At 42.9% G+C, this 17,473-nt stretch overlaps 1 protein-coding gene across 2 annotated transcripts in view; it reads right to left on the bottom strand.

Moving 5' to 3' along the window:
* The window catches only part of LOC126095038 (ras association domain-containing protein 10-like), a 1,121,197-nt gene that overhangs the window by 219,234 nt on the left and 884,490 nt on the right, over positions 1-17,473 (bottom strand). Inside the window, exon 1 of one of the 2 annotated variants that reach the window (XM_049909709.1) lies at positions 4,396-4,538. The exons of the other annotated variant lie outside the window; for it this stretch is intronic. The gene's annotated coding sequence lies outside the window, so the exon portion shown is untranslated. Of the gene's footprint in view, positions 1-4,395; positions 4,539-17,473 lie in introns of those variants that run through there. 2 annotated transcript variants of the gene reach the window in all.

The following is a 17,473-nucleotide window of genomic DNA, read 5'->3' as shown; positions in this document are numbered from 1 at the left end:
CACATGATCACACTGACAGAACCACAGGCACATAGACACAGGCAACAGAGCATACACAATGTCGGCACTAGTACAGTGTATATCCACCTTTCGCAGCAATGCAGGCTGCTATTCTCCCATGGAGACGATCGTAGAGATGCTGGATGTAGTCCTGTGGAACGGCTTGCCATGCCATTTCCACCTGGCGCCTCAGTTGGACCAGCGTTCGTGCTGGACGTGCAGACCGCGTGAGACGACGCTTCGTCCAGTCCCAAACATGCTCAATGGGGGACAGATCCGGAGATCTTGCTGGCCAGGGTAGTTGACTTACACCTTCTAGAGCACGTTGGGTGGTACGGGATACATGCGGACGTGCATTGTCCTGTTGGAACAGCAAGTTCCCTTGCCGGTCTAGGAATGGTAGAACGATGGGTTCGATGACGGTTTGGATGTACCGTGCACTATTCAGTGTCCCCTCGACGATCACCAGTGGTGTACGGCCAGTGTAGGAGATCGCTCCCCACACCATGATGCCGGGTGTTGGCCCTGTGTGCCTCGGTCGTATGCAGTCCTGATTGTGGCGCTCACCTGCACGGCGCCAAACACGCATACGACCATCATTGGCACCAAGGCAGGAGCGACTCTCATCGCTGAAGACGACACGTCTCCATTCGTCCCTCCATTCACGCCTGTCGCGACACCACTGGAGGCGGGCTGCACGTTGTTGGGGCGTGAGCGGAAGACGGCCTAACGGTGTGCGGGACCGTAGCCCAGCTTCATGGAGACGGTTGCGAATTGTCCTCGCCGATACCCCAGGAGCAACAGTGTCCCTAATTTGCTGGGAAGTGGCGGTGAGGTCCCCTACGGCACTGCGTAGGATCCTACGGTCTTGGCGTGCATCCGTGCGTCGCTGCGGTCCGGTCCCAGGTCGACGGGCACGTGCACCTTCCGCCGACCACTGGCGACAACATCGATGTACTGTGGAGACCTCACGCCCCACGTGTTGAGCAATTCGGCGGTACGTCCACCCGGCCTCCCGCATGCCCACTATAAGCCCTCGCTCAAAGTCCGTCAACTGCACATACGGTTCACGTCCACGCTGTCGCGGCATGCTACCAGTGTTAAAGACTGCGATGGAGCTCCGTATGCCACGGCAAACTGGCTGAAACTGACGGCGGCGGTGCACAAATGCTGCGCAGCTAGCGCCATTCGACGGCCAACACCGCGGTTCCTGGTGTGTCCGCTGTGCCGTGCGTGTGATCATTGCTTGTACAGCCCTCTCGCAGTGTCCGGAGCAAGTATGGTGGGTCTGACACACCGGTGTCAATGTGTTCTTTTTTCCATTTCCAGGAGTGTACTTCGACCACGGCCTGTCAGCCCGGAAGTTTTAAGTGAAGACAATACCGGCCGTGAAAGCTTACATTGTATGATCAATTATCTCTAAGCTTCGTTCTACAAATTGATCAGCCGGCTCCAGAGGTAAACAGGAAACGCGCTGGATCCTTCGTAAGAAAAAAGTGGTTCAAATGGCTCTGAGCACTATGGGACTTAACTTCTGAGGGCATCAGTCCCCTAGAACTTAGAACTACTCAAACCTAACTAACCTAAGGACATCACACACATCCATGCCCAAGGCAGGATTCGAACCTGCGACCGTAGCGGTCGCGCGGTTCCAGACTGTAGCGCCTAGAGCCGCTCGTCCACTCTGGCCGGCCCTTCTTAAGATTTGAATAATCCACATCTTCTACATTCTGGATATGCCTTTTGGAGGCCAGATATATGGGATGAAAGCAGACACCATCGACAAAAGTTCGGAGGTTGTTCAGCGATATTTCATAGGTTTCTTAGTATGAGGGATCCATAATCTCTGGGAACTCTTATGTCGTTTGATTTCTTACCCCCATTTATCTTTCTATCTGTACTACACTGAAATCTACACAACAATGCCAGTGTCAAGGTATACACTGTGCGTCTTGTTATGTAACAAACTTTTTCCATTCAGTCTCGGTGCTTGTTGTAGACAACAGTAATGCCCACTTTACTCTTCACCCTCAAACTCGCGTTCAGTACTGCCCGCTTCTGTCTCAGATTTTATTGCTCCGGCAGTGTTAGTTGTACGTTAACAGTGATACTCAGCAGTATAGATTGGTTCACCAATGAAGAGTTGCAAATGTTGTGGATGCAAAATTGCTTTGATGTGGCTGTCGTCCTTGTGGGAGCAGGTCACCAGGACATCACTGCACTGCTGATCCTGACATTCAGTGGACCGATATAAGAGTTGCATATCGACAGTCTCTTCATAGAAAACCTAATCGCACTGCTGTGTATCACTGGTAACGTGCATCTGACGCTGTCGAAAAAATGGAACTGAGGAGTACTGAATACATGCTTGCAGGTGAAGAGTAAAGCGGTGGTTATTGTGAACAGCAAGCACCGTGAGTTAGTGGACACCTTAGTTCTCGAAAAAGACACACAGTGAATCCCATCGACATTTGCCTTGTTAACCACATTTTTTCAGCGCAAATGAAAAGCCCTATGTTTCAGAGAGCATCTAATAGAAATAGCCGAAGAATTGAAAACAATAAACACAATTCAAAAGCTATGTGGTACAACGTGGGGAGCGTCGGTATCCACCCTAAGTTGTTTTGCTTTGGTTCTTTTCTTCTGAACCGCAGAATATTGTGCCCCATTTTGGGTGAACAGTCCATGTAAAAATGATCGATAGTATTATCAAAGCAACACGCCGGAGTGAATGCCAGTGCTGAGCCACATCCCACCACCTCAACTACATCACATAAATGCTCTCTCGATCGAAGTACGGAAATATCACAGATAATAAGAAATTTACCAATTCATCAAGATGTCGATGATACAAGCTATAATCCAGACGACCACAACCAACAACAGGAAGGGTCGCTGGGGGAAAAGAGTTTAGCCTTACTAATGGGTAGACTCAAGAATGAGCTGGAGAACAAAATCGTAATGTAATGTGTATCACACAAAAACCACCGGAATTTGGCGTGTGACGCAAAGCATGATCAATGGTAAACAGAATTAGAACCCACCATGTCAGTTGCACGTATTTTTTTGCATAAATGAGGTTATCAGCCATCCCAATTTTGTGATGCTTGCATAAGACCATAAGACATATCACAGAAGAATGGCCCACACGATCATAGACGAAAAATTACGCAAATACACTACACGCTGTTTGTAATATTTTATACTATGAATACTATATTCTACACTCTACGTATTATTTTCAATGTATCAGACAGCCATATGATAAATAAATAAATTTCAGTGCAATACAGATACAGCGTTAATTTTGGGTGAGAAGTCAAACTAAATACAATTACTCTCTAGTAAGTCCCTTCTACCAACGTACTCAGAAAATATTTCTGAACAACGTACGAAAATTTGTTGTTGACTTTCGTGCTCACTCTGACTGTGTATTGACATGACCGGACAGTGAAATGCACACCGGTACTTCGTAATTCTGCATTTCCGCAATTATCTACCACATTTTCTTGACATTACGCTGAAGTATTGCAGAATAATTTGATTCTTTTTCTCTTCGTACAGTTTTCGTTTATTTGTTCTTACGCGGAGGCTGGTTCGGCTTCAGGGGCACACACACTACCCGCGGAGCACTTGACTGGGCGCCCGCGGTTCCTCTGCTGTTATTCAAGTCGCGTACCGGCGGCGGAGCTCTTCCTTCCTCGTCGTGTTTGGGCGGGCACGTTGGAACAGGAAATGACGCAAGCGGTCCGTGACGAGGTTACTGCTAAGAGATCATCTCAAGGAGGGTGTCGTTGCGTAAGACTCTACATTCCTCTGTGTCTCAGAGGTCTTATAAAGTGAAGTAGCAAGTTTCAGTCTCAAAGACCTGTCACTAGTTGTCAATTATATCGTACCACTCGTCAACTCTATTTTCGTTGCTCCGTAAGAGCATTCTGCAAAGAATGCAGATGACACTTTGTAACGTATTATTTTAAGAAATATAGCAACTATACATTTTTTTATGCAGTTCATGTATGCCAATTCGCGTTTCGGCGTTTTATTTATCTTTAATGTGCATGATACGTACTCAGTCTTCAGCTGTACAGCGATTAACATCGACAGCACTTTGAATTTTGCAGTTGGCCTGCGAAAATTAACACTTTTGTTTAGCTTCTATACTTCGCGAAATACTCACTTTCTACTCTGATTCTTGTTGTTCCGATTTCCGCGTTTGTAATCGTGGCACGAACACTTTTTTACTTGTATTTTGCAGCAAAACAACGCATTATTCTCCATGTTCCCGTCTGACATCCTTGTTTACGTCGAAAAATCATATCTATGGCGAAAGTTATATTTTAGTTTGAAAGAATTAATATTACATCAATATTACGAAAAGGATTGTTTGCTACTCACTATACAGAGGAGATGTTGGGTTGCAGAAAGACACAACAAAAAGACTGTTACACATTTGAGCTTTTGCCCAGAAGGCCTTCTTCTAAAGTAGGAAACACACAAACATTCACGCAAGCACAACTCACATGACCACCGTCTCTGGCTACTGAAGCTAGACTGTGAGCACTGCACCAGAGGGGAGAGGCAATCCGTGGATGGTGGGGATAAGGAAGAGGCAGGGGTGGGGATGGGGAGGGATAGTAGGGGAGGTGTGGGGGGGGGGGAGTTTGTAGTGCTGCTTGTGGGAGCCTGCAGGGCTATGGTGGGGATAGGGTAGGCCAGCTAGTGCAGCCAAGAGGTTTGAAGGGGAGCGGAAAAGGAGGGAAACAGAGGGGGAAAGTGTTAGATGCTTGTATGCGTTTTGGTGGACCATAAGGCTGTGTAGTGCTCTATGGGAACACAGGAGCGGATAGGGGAGTGAAGGACAGTGTAGTCCCACAATCTATTATTATCATCAAAGCTTCCTAATCTCAGAGACATGTCTTAGGATTTTGTTTCGCTCCTAATATTTTTTTCTTCTTTTTTTAAGGACAAATGCTAATGCTTGCACTGTCTTCCGCCATAGTTGTCTTAGTGAATGGATAGAATAAATGTTGTGTTTTATGATCTTATTTTAAATAAGCTGAATCAAACATATATGAATACTCACTCAATTCATTTGTATGATTTAATTATTCCTTGTCCTCATCTGATAATTTTTATCTTTTTCAGCATATATTTGTTATTGGTAGTCTTAATACGATGATGCAATGGATCGGTCGCCATTGACACAATCTTCAGAGCTCACAGCACTTTCCAGAAAACGAACCTATTTTCATTCAGCTGCATCATAACGAAGTCCGATGCCGTTTTAAGAGCGTCATTATCTTGTAAAGTTGGTTCTTACACGTAAAACTGATTAATCATCTTCCCATAGTCACGCATCATCGTGTTAAAGATAGGCCAACAACATGCGCTTCGCCGATTTTCGTCGTTCACCTCATCATTATAATCACCATTTCTCTCTTTTGCCTTTTATATTCACTAAGGCCAATATTAAAAGTTACAAAACGGATAGAGCGATTAAAAAAGGTCTTAGCGAAAGTTGAGGCCAGGGGGTTTATGGGAACGTAGGATATATTGCAGGAAAAATTTCCACTTGTGCAATTTAGAAAAGTTAGTGTTGGTAGGAGGGATTCAGATGGCGTAGGCTGTGAAACACGTTGTATTGGATAGCGTATTCAGCAGCTGGGTGGTCCTGCCGTCTCTTGGCCAGAGTTTATTTATGGTCATCCGTGCAGAAAGACAGTTTCTTGGTTGTCTTGCCCATGCAGAAAGCAGCACAGTGGTTGCAGCTTAGATCTCATAAGTACTTTCATAGCTAGCGCTGTATTAGGTAGGATAGGTAATGCCTATGGCAGGGGTGAAGAAGGTGGTGGTGGAAGGATGTATGGGACAGGTCTTGCATCTAGGTCTACTGCACGGATATGAGCCATGAGTCAAGGGGTTGGGAGCAGTTGTGGAAAAGAGATGTTCATGGATATTGCGATGAATTCGAATGTGAAATGAAGCTGGAAGCTTAAGATATGTGCTTTAAAATGACTCACAGCTGAAATTGGCCAACCCTACGGAAAATAAAATGAATACAGCCTAATTGGAACATGTTTCCACTCTCAAAAGGTATTGTGTAGGTTCGGTGGGCGGCGGAATACCATTGGGAGAGGGGTGGGAAGGGAAGTGGGTAAGATATTTCTCATTTCAGGGCACGACGAGACGTAGTCGAAACTCTGGCGGAGAATGTGGTTCAGATGCCTTGGTCATGGGTAGTACTGAGTCACGAGGGGAGTCCTCCTTCCATTAATAGTGATGAGCAGGGCGCCTTGTGGTAGAGGAACAGGAACGGTGGAGAGTTGGTGAAAAAAATGTTTCATGTCTTTTATATAGTTAGGTAGGTTAAGGGTTGTAGGCTGAAGGTGTTGGTCTACGAGGGCACACATTCTCTCAACGGGGACACAGTAACCCGCCACATTAGAGCATGGTCTGATGAGACCTTCATAGACTGAAATTATTCTCCGAACCCTGTACAGAAAATGATCTGCTGTGCCTTTTCTCTTCACTCACCTACCGCCTCCCACGTTCCATCTGGAGCACTCCCGTCATGACTGACTACCATTCATCAGAGTACCCTAGGTTCACGTTAATTTGGGTGGTAGGTGGTCCGGAGTCTGTTGCTTCGTTGGATTGGTTGGTTGCTTGATTTAGGGGGAGGAGTCCAAACAGCGAGGTCTTCTATCCCATAGGATTAGGGAAGGATAGGAAAGCAAGTTGGCCGTGCTCTTTCAAAGGCATTTGCCTGAAGCGATTTAGGGAAATCATGGGAAACCTAAATCAGGATGGCCGGACGTTGGCTTGGACCGTCATCCTCCCCGATGCGAGTCCAGTGTGCAAGCCACCGCGCTACCTCGCTTGGACCGTTGTTCGAGCAGTATTGTAGTTTCAGTCGTGTATTTTTTGCACTGTAAATTACTCGCAACTCTGAGTATTTATTGCGGTGTCTTAATAACACCAATAACTTCACTTTCGTGTTAACTGCTATTGCGCTGTTTGCAGCGTACGTATGGTTCAGTACATTCTCCAACACATCGAATTAATGGAAGCCGGCTACTCAGAAATGATGTTGCGAAAATGATTTCTGCTATCGTTCAGCGTATGGAAGTAGTCTGCGAGTCCGAGACAACTACACTGAAATATTTCTACATCGCGGAGTACCATCTGTTAAGATGTTCGGCCGATTTTTCCAGTATCTTAGAGACACAATTTCTCTGGCATCCCAATAAGTAAACGTTGGACCTGCTCGTTCAGCCCGGACGCCACAGATGGCGCGTTAGCTTGAAACTGCAGTACCAAACAACTGAATATAGACCACTTAACACACTGACTGATGTGCACCTAAGGTGATGTGCTAAAAAAAAATGTTCGTTAAAATACATTGCTGACCGAGCGCTATAGTTACGACTGTGCTCAGATTCACAAACGTTGCTCAGCCCCTCCCATGAACAAATGTTCATTACTCAGAAACTATGCATTTCTGGAACTTCTGTTAGCTACCATCTCGACACTCATAGGCAGCAGCTGTGAGGAACCGTGGCGACTACTCGGAGAGTTTCCAACTTTAACACAACTGCAGTTTCAGGCTTCCGGCTTCATGGCTAACAGCAATCGAGCAGGCAGCTAATCGTAAGCGAGGCGCTGTAAACACAAACATCTCAGCTGCCTCAGTGTAAACAGAAATATTGTGCTTGGGGAAATGTTTGACAACACTCACCTCCGCACCCATCGAGGTCGGTGCCTCGTACAACAACAACGGCAAGTAGGCGGATCAGTAACAGTAACGAATGGTGGGAGCTATAGATTAATGTGGAGCCACTGTGCAACTACTCAATCACGTTATTTGAAGGTAAAAGCCACGATTGCAGTCCTCTGATATACGCTTTATTCAGATGATGTACAGTCACTAAAAAGGCACTTCTCAAAGAAAACCATGCAGTGGAATAGAAATTTTTACACACCGAACGCTTGGTGAATGTTTAAGACGAGTTTAGATTAGTACCCTTCAAGTTATTGGTACTGTAGTGACCTTTCTTCTTCCATTTTCTTTGTGAATCAAATTAAATGGTTTCAAGCACACGCTGAATCACGAGCGCTTGACTCTGGTGTTACACTATAACATTTTGTAACCTTTTTGAATTATTGGTTTGTCAGAGTTGCTCTCTCTAACTATAAGACGCATTCAAAAAGAAACGATTCGGGTTCTGTAAAACGAAACCTCTCAAAGGATCGTAATCTCATTGTCAGTTGAAGAAGTATGGTCCTTTATCAGAGCTTAGGTGCAAAACTTGGCACTTAAGAGACACGGGCGCAGACTCTCTTTAACTGTTGTTATTGTTGTGGTCTTCAGTCCCGAGACTGGTTTGATGCAGCTCTTTAACTACAGAACGAAAACGTGCGCGCGTTGACCGTCCACTGCCCTCAGTCGTGCCGAAAAAAGTGGAGTGGTGGCTTCAAAATGTGAGCGCGTGAGTATGGTGCGTTTCCTTACAGCGGAAGGAGTACAGGGATCGAAAATTCATGGTTGAAAAATGATTTAGGCAAGATATCTATACGAAACAAGCTGCAATTGATCCTAAATAATGAAAAGCGTGAGGTCATCAAAATGAGTACCAAAAGGAGTATGTTCAATTCCTGTTACAAAATATATCAAACAAATCTCAATGCTGACAATTCAACTAAATATTTAGGAATTACGATTACGGGTAACTTTAAGTGAAACGATCACCTTGATAATGTTGTAGGGAAAGCTAAACGAAGACTGCGTTTTATTGGCAGAACACTTACAAGATGCAACGGGTCAAGTAAAGGTTCTATCTACACTATGCTTGTTCGTCCCCTGCTACAGTACTGCTATAGCGTAAGTGATCCTTAACGAACGGGATTGACGGAAGACATCAAAGAAGTTAAAGAAGGGTAGCTCGTTTTGTAACAATTTCGAATAGGGGGGACAGTGTCACGGATATGATACGTGAGTTGGCGCGACAATCATCAAACCAAAGGCGTTTTTCATTGCGGCGAGATGCTTTCACGAAATTTCAATCTCCAACGTTCTTCTCCGAATCCAAAAACGTTTTGTTAAGACCCACTTGAGAAGATTTGATCATTGTAATACAGTAACAGAAACAGTAGCAACGCCAGAAGACAGTATCGATTTGCAGAAGCACCTAGAGGATTCATGAGTGTGCAGGCTCTGGCAGTTAAACCTGAACGCATGCACAGGAGGAGAAGTCCACTAATGTACAACTACACTGCTACGACAAACTGCTGGGAACAGTAACCACAACAAAATATCTTGCAGTATTTATCCGGAGCGACCTTAAGTGGAATGACCACATAAAAAAAATAGCAGAAAAGGCAGATGCCAAACTGAGATTCACAGGAAGAATCTTAAACAGCGCATAGATTCCAAATTAGCCGCTATAGCAGAGGTGTCCAACATTTTTGCTTACCTTGGCCACGTTTGAAGAAGGCAAATATTTTTGGCCAGACATAATATACTAGACACCAACAATAGCCGCCGAGCAAGAAAAATTTTGCGTTTATTTTCCCTGCGCACTGTTCGAGAGTGGAACGGCAGTGAAATTGTGTGCATTCCAGGGTATTAATGTAGATGCAGGTGTAGATGAAAGAAAGGCATAAGTGTACCGGGAGTACTGGAAGGTTCATGGTGTGGAACAAGCCATTCAGCGAAGGACGAATGTTACAAATGCTGTTGGCCGATGATACGCGGTCTGATACGCGACACCGAATAACCGGTGCCATTGTTCAACAGATGGCGTTGTGGTAGCAACCACTGTCGCAGAAGTCGGACTGAGAGTTGGAAGTGCTCAGGCAATAAGCAAGAACAGACTGATTCTCCGCAAATAGGTCGTCCACTGGTGCCTCACAGGTTTCAACAAGCACGGGAAGCATGTCAGAGGGACTCTCTTTTGAACATCTGCAGTGCTATGTCAGGAAAGGGAATGAATTATTGCAATGAGTGGTCGCAGGAGACGAGATATGGAGTCTTCACTTCGAACCAGAGTGAAAAATGTGGTCATCGGATGAAACGTGCAGCGTCGTCAGCACCCAAAACGCGCTACACCCTTTTGCTCTTCTTTTCATTGTTTTCATCACGGCTGAGTACAGTCAGTGCGCGCACGCGATCGCTCTCTCGTCACGTGGGTCTCCGCCTGTATCCCTGTCGCGCAGGGGCGTCCAACCCGCGGCCTGCGGGTCGTATGCGACCTAAGGCAATTTATCAACGCGGCTCAAGATACGAGCACCTATCATAAGATCGATAGAAAAAAAATCAGTTTATGTAAAGTTATGATAAATTGAATATTTTCAATTTGAAACTGCCGCCACAAGATGCTATTCTTTCACTTGTCCATCCTGTTTTGTCTCTTTCTTTCTCTCTCTCTCTCTTTATTTATTTCTTAGGCTGTAATTGTTGGAGTTAGGTATAATATGTGTGGCCCAAAAATAATCGCCTTCTTCAAATGCGGCCCTGGTAAGCAAAAATGTTGGACACCCCTGCTACAGCTGCTAATTTGGAGCCTAAGCGCTCTTGTGGTGACAGCACATTCTTCTACTAAGAACAGCGTTGCGATCCTTTTAGGAGTCTTAATTTTACAGCCTACGCCTTGTTTCTTTTTGAATGCATCTTGTACCACTTCATCGTAGCTAACAGGAAGTCATGACGGTTTGTGAATTGAACAAGGTAGAATGTCGTCAAACTTATTTTTAGAAAGGATAACACTTTGTGCCTGGAATATTACCACATTTATTTTGTTTTCACTATCGAGATTTCGGCATACAGTGCTATTTTCAAGTGATTACTCTTTTAGTATGTTAATGAGTGCTCCTTTTAAGAGTATACTCTCCTTGTGTCATTCATGTTCAAACATACCCTGTGTATAATACAGCAGGTGTCTTCGTCATTAAAAAAATAAAAATAACAAAATAGAAAAAACGTAGAACCTCATGTAATAGTTGTTATCAAATCCATGCTATCTGGGCACATACCACACCAAGTGTGGACATAGCATTACAAGAATCAAAGTTCCTGTAATCAAGTTTCCGGTACTTTTATTACATCATTAACTTTTAATGACGAGGTATAAGTGCCAGCAAGATAATACGGAGAGCTTTGACTCTTGAAAAGCGTTGTCGTGTATAAAAGTCTTTCACAATTCCCGAACATTACTGTTACACCAAGTGTAATTAAGGCCGGCAGATTTCTGGACCTGTTCACAGACAACGCAGCTGTAAGCAGGCGATTGCTGTTGCGAAATGCGAGGGGAAGTTCAGAATAAAACGCTTCCGGGATCGGTGGCACACGATTTACAAAATAAACACACAATAAGCGTAAACAGAAGAAAAGATGTTACATTATTTGAATATACTGTCACGCACCTATCACTGGAAATACTTACAACTGATCTCCCCCCCCCCTCCCCACTCCCCTCCACCATCTCCTTTCATAGTTCCCACGTGAATGGCGCGCGGGTAGAACGATTGTGGGAAGCCCCCATACGAGGTCTAATATTAGGAATTTTCTTGTCGTAGTCTTTTCGGAAGAAGTGTATGGAAGGAAGTAATACGTTGCACGACTCTTCGCGGAAAGAATCTCAATGTGTGCTGCACAGCGCCTCCGTTGTAGCATCTGCCACTGAAGTTTGCTGAGCATCTCTGTAACGCTCCCGCTCCGACTAAACGATCCCATTACGAAACGCACCGCTTTTCGTTGCATTTTGTCTATTTCGTCTATCAGTCCTACTTGGCAATGATCTCAGGTTGACGATCAATATTCAAGAATCGGTCGAACAAGTCCCTCGTAAGCCACTTCTTCAGTGGATGAACTGCAGTTCTTTAAGATTCTTCCGTGAATTCCAGTCTGTATAACTGCCCACGTCGTGTTGTGCCGATTCCACTGTAGCTTGAATGCATTTTAAAGTTTGTTTTATATGGCCGCCTTCTAATTTCACCACACAAGTCTCCAGGTTTGAGCAGTTATTGCCCGATGACGACACGCAATACAGTTTGTTAAAGCGGAGTTCGCCGTTATTAATTATGTTTTTAGATTTAATTTTATTACTCGTACAGAGACTCAACGTTCCTTTAACAGCGCGTCGTCAAAATAAGTATGAAATGCTAATGTCTTTGCAATACATAATGTCGACTATGGAGTTAAAGTTCGTACCTATTTTGCCATTTTAGAGAAGAGAAACCTTAAGCGTTTCTGCTTCTATAGTTTCAGTATCAAATATTCACTAATTTCAATTTACTTTCTATCTCAGTTCAGTATTTAAAACAAATTATATATCAATGTCATTTCAGAGATATTACGTCGGTTCCACGCTAACGGAATAAGACGTAATAGTCATTTTACATCACTTTTATTAATAATCCTTTTTCTTATGACGTAAATGTTAATGAATCTAGGAGGAAAGAGGGATTGATCCTAATCATGAGATAATAGCTTTTAATAAGCCCGCAATCGTTAATTCAATAAAAAGTCACGTTCAAGGATGATATGCGAACAACTTTCGCTACGTCCGTTTTCACGTATCTGTCAAAACTAATCCAGTCGCCCACAATTCGAATTAACGCTGACGTTAACCCCTTTTGTCGGAACATCGACTCGTAACTATTATGTGAAAGTTTATTATAGTCCCCGAATTAATTCCTTTCAGATACGCGCACGACCGAACAGCCGAACGGAACACAAACGACTTGTTTTAACAACGGAACAACGCAATGACGTTACATTACGACAATGTCAGCCCAATGAACGTCTCTTTGACTTCTTTATCTTCTCTACTCTGCTTAATTAAATTATTCCTAATTACAATTTATTCAGCTATTTAACGAAAACATTTAGCAAAAAATAAAATAAATTTATCCCAACGTAAAAGATCCGTTATATCTGGCATCTGATTTTCCTACCATTTCTTTTACGAGGTTATTTCACTTAACGTGAATACTGCAAGATATGTTACTGTAGTTACTATTTCTAGCAATTTGGAATCAGTAGTGTAGTTCTACACTAATGGACTTCTTTTCATGTGCACGGGCAGTATGTTACACTTATTTACGTTCACGTTCAACTACCAGGGCCTGCACACTTATGAATCTTCTGTAGGTCCTTCCGCAAATCGGTATTGTCTTCTAGCATTGCTATTGTTACACATCATCATCTGCGAACAGCCTTAAAAAGTTTCCGGCGCATTCAGTTGTATAAATTGTAAACTGTAACGGATCTATCACAGTTCCTTGAATATCTTCAAGATTACCTTTGCATCTGTCGGTTTTGTTCCGTTAAGAGCGACATAATCAGTTCCATCTGTAAGAAATTCTTGCACCCAGACGCACATCCGGTCCGATACTCGGTACGCTAGCATTTTTTTCCACTAAATGGCAGCGGAATCCATGTTGACTTTTGTAGACGACATTTTCGTTCTTCAGAAATGTCATAACAGCTTAGTATAAAAACATATTTCATATTTCTACAGTAACGTCAACGACATAGGCCTTTAATTATGAGCATCTGTCCTACGAGTGTTCTTGAAAATGGAGTGATCTGCGCTTTTTTCCAGTCCCTAGGTATCCTTGGTTGCTCCGCGACCTTCAATAAACTGCTGTTATATGCGCAGCAGTTTCGCTCTGTAGAATTTGCAGGTATCACACCTGGTCTTGATGACTTCCACTACAAAGCGATTGTAGTTGATTAAAGGCGTTTCGGACTTCTACAAAACTTATAAAAGGAAAAACAACATTTTTCGCTAGTCCGACCTACAATGACCAGTTGCTCGAAATCAAACTCTGTAATTAAGCTAGATATTTCATTCCTAAGCCCTACTTCCGACTTCGTAATACATTTTGTAACATCGACAACCTCTATGAGAATATTAAGCACTCTCTAGTTTTAATGGTATCAGTTTTCATTTGATCAAATACGTAGCTATGAGTCTTTCCAGGGAAGTCGCATGAAAACTTGTTCGCCTCCCATGTAAATAATAGAAGGAGAGAATCAAAGAGGTTGAGAGGTGATGTTACAGGTGGACGTTGAGAATTAATTCGACTGATGCGGTAAGAAATGAGATTGTTCTGTGTGGAAATTATTAACTAGAAGAAGCCAAAGTATGACAGTACGTGTGTTGAAACATCAGGGAATAATCAGGGGGAGCCGAAAAAGGCAAAACTTTTGGGGAAAGACAGAGTTTTGAATGTACAGTGCTACTCTGCGATGAAGAGCACGGCACAGAAGAGAAAATGCTATAGTGCAGCATCAAAAACGTCAATTGACTATTTCCTAGCCACCTTTCTTGGTGACAAAGACCAGTTCGTATCACATTACATGTGACTCATTAAGACAATCTATTCCTTTTCCTGAACAAGTTCCAGTATCTGTTATAGTACTTTGGCTTATCTCTGTTTCTTTGCTGTTGTTACATTATGCTATTATACTTGTAGCTAACGTACGGCATCTTTCTCCTATCACTGTGGTGTTCCTTTACAGTGACTGAGAAGAGCCATTATTGCAATCTGTTTTAACAAATTTTATACTATGTTTATCAGACGACTAATGAACAAAAACAAAAACAGGAAGAATAGAAAGCAAAGAAAAGCATTTGTTCTTACCGTCTAGCCCCTGAGTGCAAGCGCATATTAGTATCCCTTCCCCTCCCCCCCTCCCAACCATTATCAACATTAGCCCCTTATTAAACATTTGAACCCTTACTCTTAACAACCTTTCTCTCTAGAACAATAAAGCAATTCTCAGTGCATCGCGAGTGCCACTCTCAAGTCCTTCTCACAAAAGAAAACTATCTGTTCACATTGAGAGTAGACATTTGTTACAAAACACACTATCTCTACGACACTTTTTTCACACCCATCTTGCATCCTCATTTGAAATCAATCAATTTAAAATGGGTGCACTATACTTCGTAAATGATTTGATTACTGGACTCCTTAATTCTGAATTGGCAGAAAGACTTGCTGTGCCAGTGCTTTATGTATGACAACTATCACGAATAATAATAATTATTATTATTATTTTATGTAGTTCCTACAGCAGTGCGGTAACTATTTCACAATTCCTGCTGTGTTGTCAATTAGTACGTTTACGTGTTCGAAGTGATTACCTAAGCTATATCTGTCCATTATGGTAACCACCTACAACTCGGAAAAGGCATTTTCCTGAGATATTAGCACATGTGATTTACAACTTATGTCACAGTCTTGCTGCCATATATGTATGGTATAAAATAAAAAATATGAGTAATGGTAGGACTGTGTGAGGAAGAAGATATTCAAATATTCATTTCATAAGCTATAACCTCCACCACATTACGTCACGCATTAATGGTAGTATTTTAGAAAGATGTCATTATTTTTTACCTGTGTACTCATTATGACAGTCTTACAATGTAGAGATCAAAGTAATATTCTTTTAAAAATACTATTGTTTCGTGACTGAAACACAATCGATCCTTTTGTTTTTACCCCTCAGAAAATATCATTTGACCCCTAGTTTGGGAGACTCTGCTCTGGAGTCAGCTTCAGTCCAAGTGTGTGGACGTTCAAACCACTGAGTCCCATTCCAATCTTCCGAAGGCTCTACCACATTGTTTTGAGGATCTATGGTGCATGCCAGACAATCGGAAGAAGAACTTTTAGCGATATTTGCAACGTATCCGATTACTTACACAGTAGATGGAGGTGTGCTGACTTTTGACTCGGAAATGACAAAATGAGAAAAGTATTGGTAATCATTGGGCGATTAAACACTGCCAGGAAAGAACGTAAAAGATAGTTGACAGTTAAATGGCAACGCATCCGAGACAGTACCAACAACAGGTGGGTTGTCTCTGTGAAAGTCATATCGTCGATAAATGGACTTCATATTTAAGAGACTTTAGTTTATACGGTATCCTTATACGACAATGAAGTATGCGCCGTCCTGAAGCTTTCACTGAAGGCATCATCACTTGGCCAGGAGTGCATGAAGTTCTAAGTATGCTCCACGAGTCCTGTGTCCGAGGTTCTGACGCAGCAGTGCGCATTCCTAAATCAGAGAGAATCTGATCTTTTTACTTACATATAACTTGTTAATGCAGGGTAAAACATTCTAACAGAATTTGTCCAAGAGAAGATTCAGACGTGTCACCTCAGATTTACGAGTCTGTGATGCCAAAACACACTTATTTCATCATCTCTTAAACCGTAGAGTAATGCAGTTCTTTAAAAAGATGCTCCGTAAATCTGCAAAGTTACACTTGAAAATTTCTTACCACTGACCTACATGACATAAAATGACAATCCGTTTTTTTCCATCAGTTTTCTGACTGGTTTAATGCTGCGCGCCTCGAATTTCTCTCCTGTGCCAGCCTCCACACAACAAAAGTAGCAATTGTAACCTACGTCCTTAATTATTTGCTGGATGTATTTCAATCCCCGTTTCTCTCTACAGTTTTTACCCTCTACAGCTCCCTCTAGTACAATAGATGTTATCTGTGACGTCTTAACAGACGTCCTACAATCTTGTCGACTCTTCTAGTCAGTGCTTTCCATAAATTCCTTTCGTCGTCGATTCTGTGGAGAACCTCCTCATTCGTTACCTTATCAGTCCACCTAATTTTCAAAATTCTTCTATAGCACCACATCTCAAATACTTCTCTTCTATTCAGGGTTTCCCACAGTCCAAATTTCGCTACCATACAACGCCGAGCTCCAAATGTACATTCTCAGAAATTTCTTCCTCAAATGAAGCCCCATGTGTGATACTAGTTGGCTTCTCTTGGCCAGGAAAGCCCTTTTTGCCAGTGCTAGTTTTCTTTTAATGTCCTCCTTGCTCCGTCCGTCATGGGTTACATTGCTGCCTATGTAGCAGAATTCCTTAACCTCATCTACTTTGTGAACACCAATCTCCATGTTAAGGTTCCCTCTGTTCTCATTTCTACTATTCTCATTACTTTCGTCTTTCTTCGATTTACTCTCAGCCCATATACTGTACTCATTAAACTGTTCATTCCATTCAGTAAACCGAGCGAGGTGGCCAGTCGTTAGTTCACTAGACTAGCATTCGGGTGAACGACGATTCAAACCCGCGTCCTACCATCCATATTTAGGTTTTCGTGATTTCCCTACATAGCTTAAGTGAAGTTCTATGATGGTTTCCTCGAAAGGTCACGGCCAGTTTCTTTCTCCATCCTTCCCTAATCCGAGCTTGTGCTCGGTCTCTAATGACCTCAATGTCGACGAGACGGTAAACACTAATCTCCTCCCTTCTCCTCCTCCTTTCAGAAAATCCTTTAATTTTTCATCTCTTTCATTAAGGATAGCTATGTCATCAGCGAATCTTTTCGTTAATATCCTTTCACTTTCCATTTTTATCCCACTCTTGAACCTCTCTTTTATTACTGTCATGACTTCTTCAATGTACAGATTGAACAGTAGGAGA

Source organism: Schistocerca cancellata, chromosome 8 (genome assembly GCF_023864275.1).
Source record: "Schistocerca cancellata isolate TAMUIC-IGC-003103 chromosome 8, iqSchCanc2.1, whole genome shotgun sequence".
NCBI lineage: Eukaryota > Metazoa > Arthropoda > Insecta > Orthoptera > Acrididae > Schistocerca > Schistocerca cancellata.
Note: the sequence above shows the minus strand (reverse complement) of the source record. Positions and strands in the feature narration are given on the sequence as shown.